General features: G+C 37.1%; 1 protein-coding gene across 2 annotated transcripts in view; it reads left to right on the top strand.

The window, feature by feature from the left end:
* EFCAB11 (EF-hand calcium binding domain 11) overlaps positions 1 to 14,026 on the top strand; it is a 287,845-nt gene that overhangs the window by 252,640 nt on the left and 21,179 nt on the right. The window contains exon 7 of one of the 2 annotated variants that reach the window (XM_082733912.1): positions 6,673 to 7,317. The exons of the other annotated variant lie outside the window; for it this stretch is intronic. The gene's annotated coding sequence lies outside the window, so the exon portion shown is untranslated. Of the gene's footprint in view, positions 1 to 6,672; positions 7,318 to 14,026 lie in introns of those variants that run through there. 2 annotated transcript variants of the gene reach the window in all.

Genomic DNA, 14,026 nt, shown 5'->3' with positions numbered 1-14,026 from the left:
GCAGAACATGAACAAATATTTCCTGGAGAACAAAACAAATACTAATGCATGGGTTACAGATCTGTTCATGCTCTCTGCTAAGTTGGAAAATCCAACCTCTGGCTTTGGTTATGCCTGCTGATTAACCTAGACTCTGCCACTGTGAAGAGTGTCTAGTGAGAACGTCTCCCTACCTTCTTCCTGTTCTTCTCCTTCTTTCTTTCTTTTCTTTTCTTTTTTTTTTAAGTAATTCCTAGTAAACTCAGGACCCCCAGATCAAGAGTTGCATAGTCTACCAACTGAGCCAGCCCCACCCACCGACCTTCTTTTTTTGTGTTTAACCCAAATACCCAGAACTACCCGACAAAACCATAAAATACTTGATAACTTATGAGATGAACTATAATGGTGATTCATGCCTTTCTAATTTTGTAGAAATAAAATAATAATAATAATAATAATAATAATAATAATAAAGGAAACTTAATATGAACAGTAACAGGGACACTAGCATGACTTTGACTCGGTTTTTGGGTCTCAGGTTTTCTGTATGTTTAAATTTAGGAGGGTGCCTGGGTAGCTCCATTGGTTAAGTGTCTGCCTTTGGCTCAGGTCATGATCCCAGGGTCCTGGGATGGAGCCCTGCATCAGGTTCCTTGCTGGGTGGGGAGTCTTCTTCTCCCTCTGCCCCTCCCCTTGTCCCTGCTCTTATTCTCTCTCTCTCTCTCAAATGAATACATAAAAAATCTTAAAAAAAAAAATTTAGTAAATGATGCCAAACTGTTTCCTAAGTAGTTATACCAATTCATACCCTCTTTCTGTATTTTTTCTCAGAGGATCCATTGGGCTAAATCATTACCAACACTTGGTATAATCTTTTTTTTTTTTTTAATTTAAGGCGTTTTGAGGACAATTCTACTAATAAACATAGACACAAAAATACTAGTAATCTGACTCCAGGAATGTGTAAAATGTGATACATGTAATGAATAAGTTGAATTCATTTAGAAATGCAATCTGGTTCAGCATTTGCCATTCATGTAATTTCCACATTAACAATAAGGATTAAAGTCACAGAATAGTTTCAATTGATAGAGCAAAAGCATTTCACAAAATACAGTATCCATTTATTCTGATATAGTGGTACCTCATTGAGGTTTTAGTTTATTATTATTGTATAATTAACATACAGTGTTATATTGGCTTTGGGTATACAATATAATGAGTCAACAATTCTATACATTTCTCAGTGTTCATCAGGGTTAGTGTACTCTTAATCCCCTTTATCTATCTGTGGTTTTAATTTTAATTTCTTTAATAGGTTATATAGTTGATCTCATTTTTACATGCGTATTTACAATTTGAATGTCTTCTTGTGCTCTGTTACTTCATGTCTTTACTCATTTTTAATTGCTTTGCCTGACTTTTGCCTATTGATTTGGATACAAGTACTGTATCTGTTACATATATTGGAAATATCTTTGCTCACTTTATTACTTGATCATTTAGTCTTTTCCTGGTATTTCTCTCTCTCTCTCTTTCTTTTTTTGTGTCTCTAGATTGTAATTTTTTATGCGATGCAATTTATCAATGTTTTTAAATACATCTCTCCTCACCTAAGGTCATGAAGATATTTTTCTATGTTGTATTTTAGAAGCTTTGTTATTATTACAGATTATTATTATTATTATTATTTAGTTTTTATATTTAGGTCTATAACCCACCTCAAATTATTTTGATCATATGAGGTCAAGTTGTGTTCATACAAAGTCAGGTGCCTTTTTTTTTTTTTAACCATCAGTTTCTAATTGCTTATTGCTGTTTTATACAAATATAAATGATTTTTTAATATTAAACTTACATCCAGAGATTTTGCTAAAATTGCATATTAATTATAATTAACAATGAAGAATTCTTTTGAAGTTTATACATATAAAATCATGTTTTCTGGGAATAATGACACATACTTATCTTCCTTTCCCATCTTTTTACCATTTATCTCTTTTTCCAGTATTTTTGAACTAGCTAAGCCTTTCAGTATAATGTTGACTGGAAATGGGGATAGTATGGAATATCATCATGTTCCCAATCTTGAATCAAAATTTGGAGCATGCCATTATTGAATATGTCTACCATAGGGCTATTTATTTATTTGTTTTTAATAAATATGTAAGACTAAAGGAAGTTTCTTTTTATTCCTAGTTTGCTAAATATTTCAAGAAGTGTAAATGGATATTGAATTTTGTGAAATGCATTTGCTTTCTCTATTAAAACTATTCTATCAGGGGGAAGGCGCCTGGGTGGCTCCATTGGTTAAGTATCTGCCTTAGGCTCAGGTAATGAACCCAGGTCCTGGGATCGAGCCCCTCAGGCTCCCTGATCCTCAGTGGGGAGCTTGCTTCTCCCCTCTCCCTCTGCCACTCCCCCTGCTCATGTTCTTTCTCTTTCTGTCAAATAAATTAATTAAACAAAAATAAAATCTTAAAAAAAACAAAAACAAAACTATCCTATGGGGATGCCTGGGTGGCTTAGTTGGTTAAACATCTGCCTCTTGATTTCAGCTCAAGTCATGCTCTCAGGGTCATGAGATGGAGCCCCATCTCACCAAGTTTGTGCTTGGTGAAGAGACTGCTTGAGATTGTCTCTCTCCTTCTGCACTTCCCCCCTGCTTGAACTCTGCCGCCCCCGAGCAAAAAAAAGGAAAAAGAAAAAGAAAAGAAACTATCCTATGACTTTAATCTTTTATTCTGTTGATGCGAAGTTATATTAATCGTTTTTCCAATGCTATAATATTCTTGATTCCTAAATAACTCAACTTGTTCACTACATGCATCACATTTTTCCATATCACTGAGTCAGTTTATTAGTATATTGCTTAGTATTTTCTTTCAATGTTCATGAGTAAGATTTTCCTCAGATTTTGTTTTCTAATAATGTACTTTTTAGGTTGTGGTTTTAAGGTTATATTGCCTTTTTAAAGTATTGTTGGGAAGTATTTTTTCTGTTTTCTGGAAACTGTTGAGTAAGAGTGACATTAACACATCCTTAAATATTTGGTAGATGTCACCGTGGAAACCAGCTGCATCTGGAATTTTCTTTGTGGGAAAATATAAATAACAAATTCTATTTCTATAGCAGATATAGGACTGTTCAGATTTTCTATTTTTTCTTGTGTTAGTTTTGGTTAAGTTTTGTTTTTTGACAAATCTGTGTATTTCATTCTAAGTTTTAAATCTATTGGTATAATCTCTTTTTATTATCTCCTTAATGTTTGTAAGGCTTGTAGAGATGTTACCTCTTCATAACTCGTATTTGCCATTTGTGCCTCTTCTCTTTTTGTTTCTTGCTCATTATTTCTAGGGCATTATCAAAATTTTTGGACTTTTCAAAGATCCATGTTGGTTCTTTTTTTAAATTGTGTGTGTTCTATTATATGCTTGTTTTCTGTTTCATTGATTTCTGCTTCTGTTTATGTTTTTTCCCCTCCTTCTCCTTTTTGGGGGTTTATTATGCTATGGTTCCCTGACTACTATTACTATTACTACTTCTTTTTAGAGAGAAAGCAAGAGTGCGTATATGTAAAGTGGGGAAGGGCAAGGGGGAGATAGTTCTAACCAGTATCGTGCCCAGTGCGAAGCCCAGCTTGGAGCCCCACAGGGGGATAAATCTCACATTGGTCGGGCTCCATCACATCACACTAAGATCATAACTTGAACCAAAATCGAGAGTTGGATGCTTAACTAATAAGTTAGGTGATTCTACCTAACTTCTTGAGATAATTGCTTAGCTAATTGATTTCTAGTTTTTTTTAATTTTTTTCAAATCTATGCATTTAAGGATGAAATTTCCCTCTAAACACTGCTTTAGACATGTCCTACAAGTTCTGATAGGTTATGTTTTCATTATTATTAATTTCAAAATACTTAATCTTTTGCACTGTGCTTTCTTTTTAATCTGTGTAGTTAGAAATTATACTGTTTAATTTCTAAATATTTTAGGTGTTTCTATTTTTTTTATTATTAACTTCTATTTAATATGAATCTATTTAATGGCAGCCTAAGAATGTGGTATGATTTTAATTATTTTAAATTTGTGATACAACATATACACAATTTTGGTAAAATTCTCTGTATGTGTTTGATAAGAATGTGTATTCTGCAATTGTTAGGTAAAGTATTCTTTATATATTCTTTAGGTTTCTTAACCCATACTATTCAATTACTTTGTAGTTTTACCTTTTTTTTTTTTTTGTCTGTTGCTCTCTCAGTTATTGAGTGGAGTACATTAAAATTTTCCATTATCTTTATGGATTTGTCTGTTTCTCATTTTTTTAAAAGATTTTATTTATTTATTTGACAGAGAGAAATCACAAGTAGGCAGAGAGGCAGGCAGAGAGAGAGAGAGAGAGGAGGAAGCAGGCTCCCTGCTGAGCAGAGAGCCCGATGCGGGACTCGATCCCAGGACCCTGAGATCATGACCTGAGCCGAAGGCATCGGCTTAACCCACTGAGCCACCCAGGCACCCCTGTTTCTCATTTTAATACTGTCATATAGAGATCTATAACTAACTATCCCTCCTCTCCAGTAATGCTTTTTGCTTTAAAGTCTACAGAGAAGGAAACCAACCAGAAGAGACTCTTAACTATAAGAAACAAACTGAGGATTGCTAGGGGTGCCTGGGTGGCTCAGTGAGTTAAAGCCTCTGCCTTTGGCTCAGGTCATGATCTCAGGGTCCTGGGATTGAGCCCCCATCAGGCTCCCTGCTTAGAATGAAGCCTGCTTCTCCCTCTCCCACTCCCCATGCTTGTGTTCCCTCTCTCGCTGTCTCTCTCTCTGTCAAATAAATAAAATCTTTAAACAAACAAACAAACTGAGGATTGCTGGAGGGGAGGTGGGTGGGGGCATGGGGTAACTGGGTGGTGGGCATTAAGGAGGGCACTTGTAATGAGCACTGGGTGTTGTATGCAACTGATGAATCACCAAATTCTATTTAGTGAAAATACTGAAACTAGTAATAGTATAATGTTAACTGAATTGAATTTAAATAAGATATTTTTAGGGGCATATGGGTGGCTCAGTTGGTTAAGAGTCTGCCTTTGGCTCAGGTTATGATCCTGGAGTCCCAAAATCGAGTCCTGCATTGTGCTCTGCACTCAGCAGGGAGTCTGTTCTCTCTCTTAGCCCTCCCATGCTTTCTCTCTTACTCTCTCTATCAAATAAATAAGTAAAATCTTTTTTAAAAAGGTCCACTATGACTGATATTAATATAGACTGATATTAATATTAATAATTAATATTAATTAATTAATAATTAATATAATTAATAATATATTTTCTTTTCATTGTGTTTGCAGGGTGTGTATTTTTCCATCTTTTGCTTTCTTTCTTTTTTTTTTTTTTTTTAGGATTTTATTTATTTATTTGTCAGAGAGATAGGGAGAGTACAGGCAGGCAGAGTGACAGGCAGAGGGAGAAGCAGGCTCCCCGTGGAGCAAGGAGCCCGATGTGGGACTCAATCCCAGGATGATCATGACCTGAGCTGAAGGCAGCTGCTTAACGGGCTGAGCCACCCAGGCGTCCCTTCCATCTTTTTACTTTCAACCTTTCTATACCTTTATACTTCAGATGTGACTGGTGTAAGCCATGTGTTCTAATTTAGATGAAATTTTTTGTCTCTTAATTAGAAAATGTAATAAATTTATTTTTTTAAAAGATTTTGTTTATTTATTTGACAGAGAGAGCACAAGTAGGCAGAGCAGCAGGCAGAGAAGGAGAAGCAGGTTCCCCGCTAAGCACAGAGCCTAATGTGGGGCTCAATCTTAGGACTCTGGGATCAGGACTTAAGCTAAAGGCAGAGGCTTAGCCAACTGGGCCACTGAGGCACCTCCAATCAATTTACTTTTAATGTCATTACTGACCAATGTAGATTTAAATCTATCATCTTACCATCTATTTTCTACTTATCCTACATGTTCTTTGTTTTATTTTCTCTCCTCTTTTGTCATATTTTAAATTAATTCCATTTTATTATTACATTTTTACATTTTCTTTTTCTTTTAAGATTTTATTTATTTATTTGACAGAAATCACAGTAGGCAGGGAAGCAGAGAGAGAGAGAAGAGGAAGCAGGTTCCCTGCTGAGCAGAGAGCCCAGTGCAGGGCTTAATCCCAGGACCCTGGGATCATGACTTGAGCCAAAGGCAAAGGCTTTAACCCATGGAGCCACTCAGGTGCCCCAACATTTTTACATTTTCCAGCTCTCTTTGCTTATTATTTATGCATATTTAACATAGAAATAATCACTTCTTTTTAATGGTTGTCCTGTATTTTGCAATGTGCATTTTTAATTTATTCAAAGTATAATATAAATGACTGTTTTTACTTCTTCTCTGATAGTGCTTTAAACTTAAAACACATTAACACCATTTATTCCTCACATTTTGGACTGTTTTTGCAAGGTATATGTATATATTTAAATTGTGCGTGTATATATATATATATATATATATAGTATATAATGAATTATATACATAATGATTATTAAATATAATATATAATATATATTTTATATATATATATATATATATATATGTATATGGGGCTCTCAAGTCCCAAAGACATTGTTATTATTACTCCATACAGTAAATATATATTTAAATTTATCCATGTGTTTATTTTTCATTCTTTCTTGCAGATACCACTTTGGGTCTTATTCCTTCTTAAAAAAATCTTCCTTTCCCCTATGACCCAGCAATTGCACTATTGGGTATTTACCCTAAAGATACAAACGTAGTGATCCAAAGGGGCACGTGCACCTGAATGTTTATAGCAGCAATGTCCACAAGAGCCAAACTATGGAAAGAACCTAGATGTCCATCATCAGATGAATGGATCAAGATGTGGTATATATATACACAATGGAATACTATGCAGCCATCAAAAGAAATGAAATCTTGCCATTTGTGACAACATGGATGGAACTAGAACGTATCATTCTTAGCGAAATAAGTCAAGCAGAGAAAGACAACTATCATATGACCTCCCTGATATGAGGAAGTGGTGATGCAACATGGGGGCTTAAGTGGGTAGGAGAAGAATAAATGAAACAAGATGGGATTGGGAGGGAGACAAACCATAAGTGACTCTTAATCTCACAAAACAAACTGAGGGTTGCTTGGGGGAGGGGGTTTGGGAGAAGGGGGTGGGATTATGGACATTGGGGAGGGTATGTGCTTTGGTGAGTGCTGTGAAGTGTGTAAACCTGGTGATTCACAGACCTGTACCCCTGGGGATAAAAATATATGTTTATAAAAAATAAAAAATTATAAATTAAAAAAAATCTTCCTTTCATATTTGCATTAGAGTAGATCCACTGCTAAAAAAAAATGGTATCCGTTTTTGTTTGTCTGAAATGTACTTTAGTCTCATTTTTGAGGTATATTTTTGCTGGGCATAGAATTCTAGGTTGGCCCTGGGTGGCTTAGTGGGTTGAAGCCTCTGCCTTCGGCTTGGGTCGTGATCTCAGGGTCCTGGGATCGAGCCCTGCATCAGGCTCTCTGCTCAGCGGGGAGCCTGCTTCCTCCTTCTCTCTCTCTCTGGCTGCCTCTCTGCCTACTTGTGATCTCTGCCTGTCAAATAAATTTTTAAAATAAATAAATAAATAAAAAGAATTCTAGGTTGGCATTTATTTTATTTCAGCACTTGGAACGTATGATTCCACTGCCTTCTGGATTCCATTGCTTTGATGAAAAGTCAGCTGTAAGTCTTATAGTATTGCCTCTGAAGCTATTATTTTTCCTTGGATGCTTTTAAGAATGTCTCTATGTCTTCAGTTTTTAGCCTCTTTATTATATCTGTATATAGTAATATATAACTATATGTATGTTATACATATATATTTCTTGGGTGTTCATAACACTTCTTGAATCTATGAAACTACTAATATCTCTGCTTATTTATCATTTTTTCACTTCAAATCTTTTTATCTTATCTTATCATTTCACTCACTTCAAATACCAGGTTTACCTCCCATAGGTTTTCCCTTATTCATATTTTGATCCTAAAAATTATCTCTGCTTTGATATCTTCAGATGTTAGGGGTGTGTGTGTGTGTGTGTATGTTTTAATATGCTATCTAGCTCTTCTAATTTTCCTCAGCAGCAGCATTGGTATAAAACATCTCCTTAGCCACTGTTAGAAGTTTTGATTAATGTTTTTAAGAACAACTTAACTACAATTGAATATCTATCTGTGTCCTGTGTGGCCGTAAAGTTGTTTGCAGATATCAAAATTGAGAGAGACACTGAAGTAAATGGTTTTGCAGGGAGCAAAGTAAAGACAGCCAGGGACTGATTGAGAATGAACTCAAAGACTTTTTGATAAAGTTGATATCGTGCTCTAGATTATAATAAACATGACATACTCATGAATGTGGGAATAAAAGTCACTGGAGGTGAGGTGTAAATGAAAAGTAAGGGAAAAATTAAAAAAGAGAAACCACTTGGAAATTGAGGATCCCTGAAATGACTCTACAACCTGTGACAGAGAGGGAGGCTGAACTGTCTTTGATGAATATGGGGATCAAAGAAGAATTAGGCTGATTATTACACGAATCCTTTCTCTCTGTTATGCCTCCAAACATGGTGGCCTCTGTACCAGTAGATGACAGACATGAAGAATGGTAAGAAGCTATACAATTAGATGGCATGAGGTTCAAAAAGGAAGAGAAGTCCACATGCAGATATAGGAATGATGATTTGGCTGCCACAATGGGAAGCTAAAAAATTCAAGCATATCTCATTTTATTACAGTTCACTTTATTGCAGATATACTGTTCACAGATACTACATTTTTTTACAAACAGAAGGTTTGTTGAAATCCTGCACCAATCAATTCTGTCACCACTGTTTTTCCAATAGCATGTGCTCACTTCATTTCTCTGTGTCACATTTTTGGCAGTTCTTATAATATTTTACACTTTTAAATTATTATATTTGTTATGGTGATTTGCAATTAGTGATTACCACTCACTGAAAGCTCAGATAATGGTAAATATTTTTTAACAAAAAAATACTTTTAATTAAGGTATATACATTGCTTTTTCAGACATAATGCTATTGTGCATTTAATACACTATAGTATAGTGTAAACATAACTTTTATATGAAAAAATTGATTTGACTTGCTTTATTGCAATATTCGCTTTATTGCCGTGGTCTGGAACCAAACCTGCAATGTCTTCGGGGTATGCCTGTACCAAGCCCTCTTGCCTTCATCCACTTCCAGCTTCCTGCCCTGTCACATGTCAGTACTGTGAGAACGGACAAGTTCTCTTGAGGATCCTATGAAAATCATCTGTATCCTTAAGAAAGAGCAGGTTTCAGATATAATTAGGAAGTGGAGAGAATATTTTGTGCAGTAATGGAATACGTTAGGAAATCTGCTTGGCACTTAACAGGGGTTCCAGAGGATGAAATGGAGGGTCTGGAAAAGAGAAGAATGCCCATAAAAACACTTCCATGCCATTGGAAGAGTGTGATGATGAAGTTAGGGTTGAGATATTCTAGCAATCAATATTGAGACCACTAATGTTTATTCATGACAGTGTGAGAGTAAATTGAAAAATGGTTGCTGACAACACAGCATCCTTCAGATAACTTAGAGCCAAAGAGATCTACAGATGGCTTTAACCGAATTAGGAAATGAGTAACACAATAACAGGCATAGTTTTTATAAATTATGTACATGGATAGGAATAACTTAGAGTACAATGATTTACTTATTCAACTTAAATTGCTAAAAGAAAAACCCCTTAAAGACCAAGATGGCATTATAGCATCTGCTGTGCGCAATGCTATGGTTACATGGCATAGATATTGACAGCAAGTAACAGACCAAGTTCAAAAGAAAGGCCACAGTATTACAATCATCCTGAATTCCATTAGACAAATAGATAACATTTCCATCTCCAGGAATTTACAAATAGGAGAAACAAAAAAAGACAACAAAGAAACAATGGTGGGGGGCACCTGGGTGGCTCAGCAGATTAAAGCCTCTGCCTTCAGCTCAGGTCATGATCCCAGGGTCCTGGGATTGAGCCCCGCATCAGGCTCTCTGCTCAGCAAGGAGCCTGCTTCCTCCTCTCTCTCTGCCTGCCTCTCTGCCTACTTGTGATCTCTCTCTGTCAAATAAATAAATAAAATCTTAAAAAAAAAAAAAAAAAGAAAGAATGGTGGCATTAGTAGAGGAAAGTTCTTGAAACACTACTGTTAGAAGAAAATGTAACCTAGAAGCAGAGGCATGTTTGGAAAGAGTAACCACTTCTCACAAAGTTGTTAGTGGATGGGATCCTGTTTAAGCAGACATTCTCAAACTTGAGACCGTCACTTAGCCTTTGAGATGCCAAGGGCTAAAATGGCATTTCTGGAACAAATGTGATACATGCAGAATCAGTGCAGATACAATTCAGAAAAATATAAAGTGGAAGGTATTGTTACGTTTCCCCCCACCATCTTTGTATTCTGTCAAATTGGTCATTTTCATGATAATACATTCATAGTTGAGAGTGGGCACAGAGAGGTCATATAAAGGTTTTTGCAATAACATTTTACAACTAGCATATTCTTTTTTTTTTTTTTTTTCCTTTTAGATCATGCTTTAACTTTTCTTCCCAGGATTTTTTCCCCCCTGTGTAAGTTATCTTTAAATAATAAAATCCTCTTTCTTGCTCATGTGCGTCTCTTGTAATGACTTCAATGAAACATATAGGTCATTTGGAGCACAGAACTGTTTTGTGATCCACATCATTACAAAATATGTCCCATTAAGTTGATGCACAAGCTGAACCAGAGTTAATGAACCTGCCTTCTTGCAAGATAATTCAAACTTTAAGAGTGATATTAACTTAAATAAAATAAGAAAGGGAAGAAAAATCAGGTTCATTGTACACCAGAGATCATGATCTTTATCCTCTCAGTTCGTAAAAGCATATGTGTTGCTCAGTAATCCTCAGACCATTATTAGCGTGGTTGTAGAGCACATATACATATGTAATTAAGTATCCCTCTGTGGCCATAAAAGGATGGCATATGTTTCCACTGGGAGTGTGCAAGGAACTTGATTCCTAAGCCTTTAAGAGAGTGTGGGTACCATTAGCCTTTCTGGAATGCTGCATGGAAACGCATGGTAGAGCTCCACTTCCTATTCAAAGCAAGGGTGGGAATGCTATAGCTCCTAGCCATGTTAGGCCCACTACTTGTTTTGTAAATAAAGTTTTATTGAAACACGCCCATACCTATTCATTTGCATATTATCTGTGGATGCTTTAGGCCTGTAAGAGCAGCATTCAGTAGTTGCAACAGAGACTGTATTGCCTAGAAAGCCAACAATATTTACTCTTTGGCTCTTTAAAGGAAAACTGTACCAATTCTTTTTTTTTTTTTTTTTTTTTTTTTTTTAAAGATTTTATTTATTTATTTGACAGAGAGAAATCACAAGTAGTCAGAGAGGCAGGCAGAGAGAGAGAGAGGGAAGCAGGCTCCCCGCTGAGCAGAGAGCCCGATGCGGGACTCGATCCCAGGACCCTGAGATCATGACCTGAGCCGAAGGCAGCGGCTTAACCCACTGAGCCACCCAGGCGCCCCAACTGTACCAATTCTTAATCTAAAGAAAAACCTTTGTTCCATAATTGAGGACCATATCCATAATTGCAAGATAAATAAAGCCTATATTCAATTAATGAAATATCATTTCAGAGCACAATATTTATAATATATACAGTGTCAAAGTTCTAGGATCCACTTGACCTATTTAAGAGTCGATGCCTTTTTTCTTTTTTAAGATTTTGTTTATTTTTTGACAGAGAGACAGCGAGAGAGGGAACATAAGCAGTGAGAGTGGGAGAGGGAGAAGCAGGCTTCCCGCTGAGTAGCAGCCCAATGTGGGGCTCAATCCCACGACCCTGGGACTGTGACCTGAGCTTAAGGCAGACACTTAACGACTGAGCCACCCAGGTGCCCCAGGAATCAATGTCTTTTTAAAAAGCCAACACTCGGTATTGGAAATCCTTCCTCCATTGTCAAGGAATAAAATAAATAAATAAATAAAAACAATAGCCACTAGTTTTGTAAACCCTCCTGAAACACAATGTCTCGTGTTCCCCTTCTGGCTCTGTGGCAGCTGTTAACCATCAAATACTATTTCTAGAACTGTGCTGACATCAGTCGACGATCATACACAAAGCTGTTTGGCAAGGCATGCACTGTGCGAGTCTGTTAAAATGAAACGGCTCTGTTAAAATTAACTCTATTCACATCACAGGGAAAATCTCTACATTGGCCAAATCAAACCCTTCCTCTATCAGTGGGAAGAGCCATTTTCCAACCTCTAAAAAAGGTAATTCAGACACAGGAGAGAGAGAGGGGGGAAAAACCCTCCAAAATTAAAATGATAAAACAAAAATTTGCTTGACAGCAAAAGTACTTCCAAATGTATGAAATTGAATCCAAAACTGAGCCTGCAACAAATTTAACTGACAAGAAAGTCTGCATAATGGACTTGGTTTTATTATTAATGCTAATATGGGTACATTTTTGTCCTATTGTGCTGATGGCAAGAAGATAAATGCCCACCGAAGGCATTAAAATATCTCCACTCCGTTGAAACCCTGATTGTAGTTAGAATGCAAACACTTATTCTTCACTTGTAAGGAAAAAAGAAAAAAAAAACTTTAAAGGAAGTGCTACTATGCAGGCCATTGTAGAATAAGGTAGAGCTCTGAAATAGAATTGCTTAAAAATAACTAACTGCAACCCTTAAAAACCAGTCCTTTGTGAAATTTAAAATTATATAGATCCCACTCTGTCGAATGATAAATATATTCCTCATAATTTTTCATTAGCGCTTGAAAAATGAGGAATTAGCCTTACAGAGTCCTTATAAGTAGTGATGGAAATCTACATTCAGGGCAAACAAGTCAAAAGGGGGTGGTGTTTTTTCTGTCCCCTCCCCCTTCTCTGCTCCCTGAGAATTGATCAATCCTCCCCCCCCCCCCACATCACCCAGGGGGACAGGCAGCAGCCAGACAGAGATTGTGAGTGGTGGGGACTGTGCCCAAGAATATCTGGCCGTTTTCAGGTCTGCAAGCCAGGGATGGAAGCTCCGTGGTTGTTGCTAGTCGGCCAGGCCAAGCGTCTGGAAGCCAGGTTGCTCAGGCCAAGCCAGGCTGTGTCAAGCCAGTAAATGAGTTCATTCGAGAAGCAGCCATCAGGTTTTGCAGACCAAGACTCGCAGAAGGTCAGAAATTCTGGGCGGTTAGTAACCGCAGGAAAATAGAATAGAGGAGTGTCAGCGGTTAAGTGGACTCATGTTTGCTTTTAGGGGGCATGTGTATACTCCCCCCTGGATGCTTGCAGCTGAGTAGTTACGGACGCTCTGTGTGAAACTGCTCAGGCTAAACCCTGATCCCAGCTGCTGCCAGCCGCTAATTACAAGCAGACTGTTACAGACCTCCACGATGTAGAAATTATTTAAATAGCTATTACACCTGTGCTCTAAGCCTGTGCTAATGGGTCCAAATGCTCCCCCACCCATTTGTCTTCTCTGTTCATTTATTCAACCTTGTTCTATTTTCTAGATTGCTTCTATTGGTGGTGGATAGAAATTTAAGATGGCCCCCAAGAGACTACCCCTCGGCAGTGGGCACACTCTACAGAAACTCCTATTCTTGAGTGTGGATGGACCAGTGGGTTTAATGGGCTATCACCCCTCTGATTAGGTTACTCATCAATTGACTTGGAGTTTCTCAAAAGGGAAAATATCCTGGGTGGGCCTGGCCCAATCAGGAAACTCTTTAGAAGAAGATGAAGGGCCAAAGACATAAGATCTTACTGGCCTAAGGAAAAAAACAAACTGTCATGTCCTGAGAAGAGGGAAATGCGTGGTAAGCACCCGGGGGAGCCTCTAGGAGCTGCAAGCAGTCCCTGGGTGGTACAGATACAAGATGAATTCTGCTGACAACCGGTGAATGGGAAAGAAGACCCCCAAACTTCA

Source organism: Mustela nivalis (genome assembly GCF_964662115.1).
Source record: "Mustela nivalis genome assembly, chromosome: 6".
Lineage (NCBI taxonomy): Eukaryota > Metazoa > Chordata > Mammalia > Carnivora > Mustelidae > Mustela > Mustela nivalis.
Note: the sequence above shows the minus strand (reverse complement) of the source record. Positions and strands in the feature narration are given on the sequence as shown.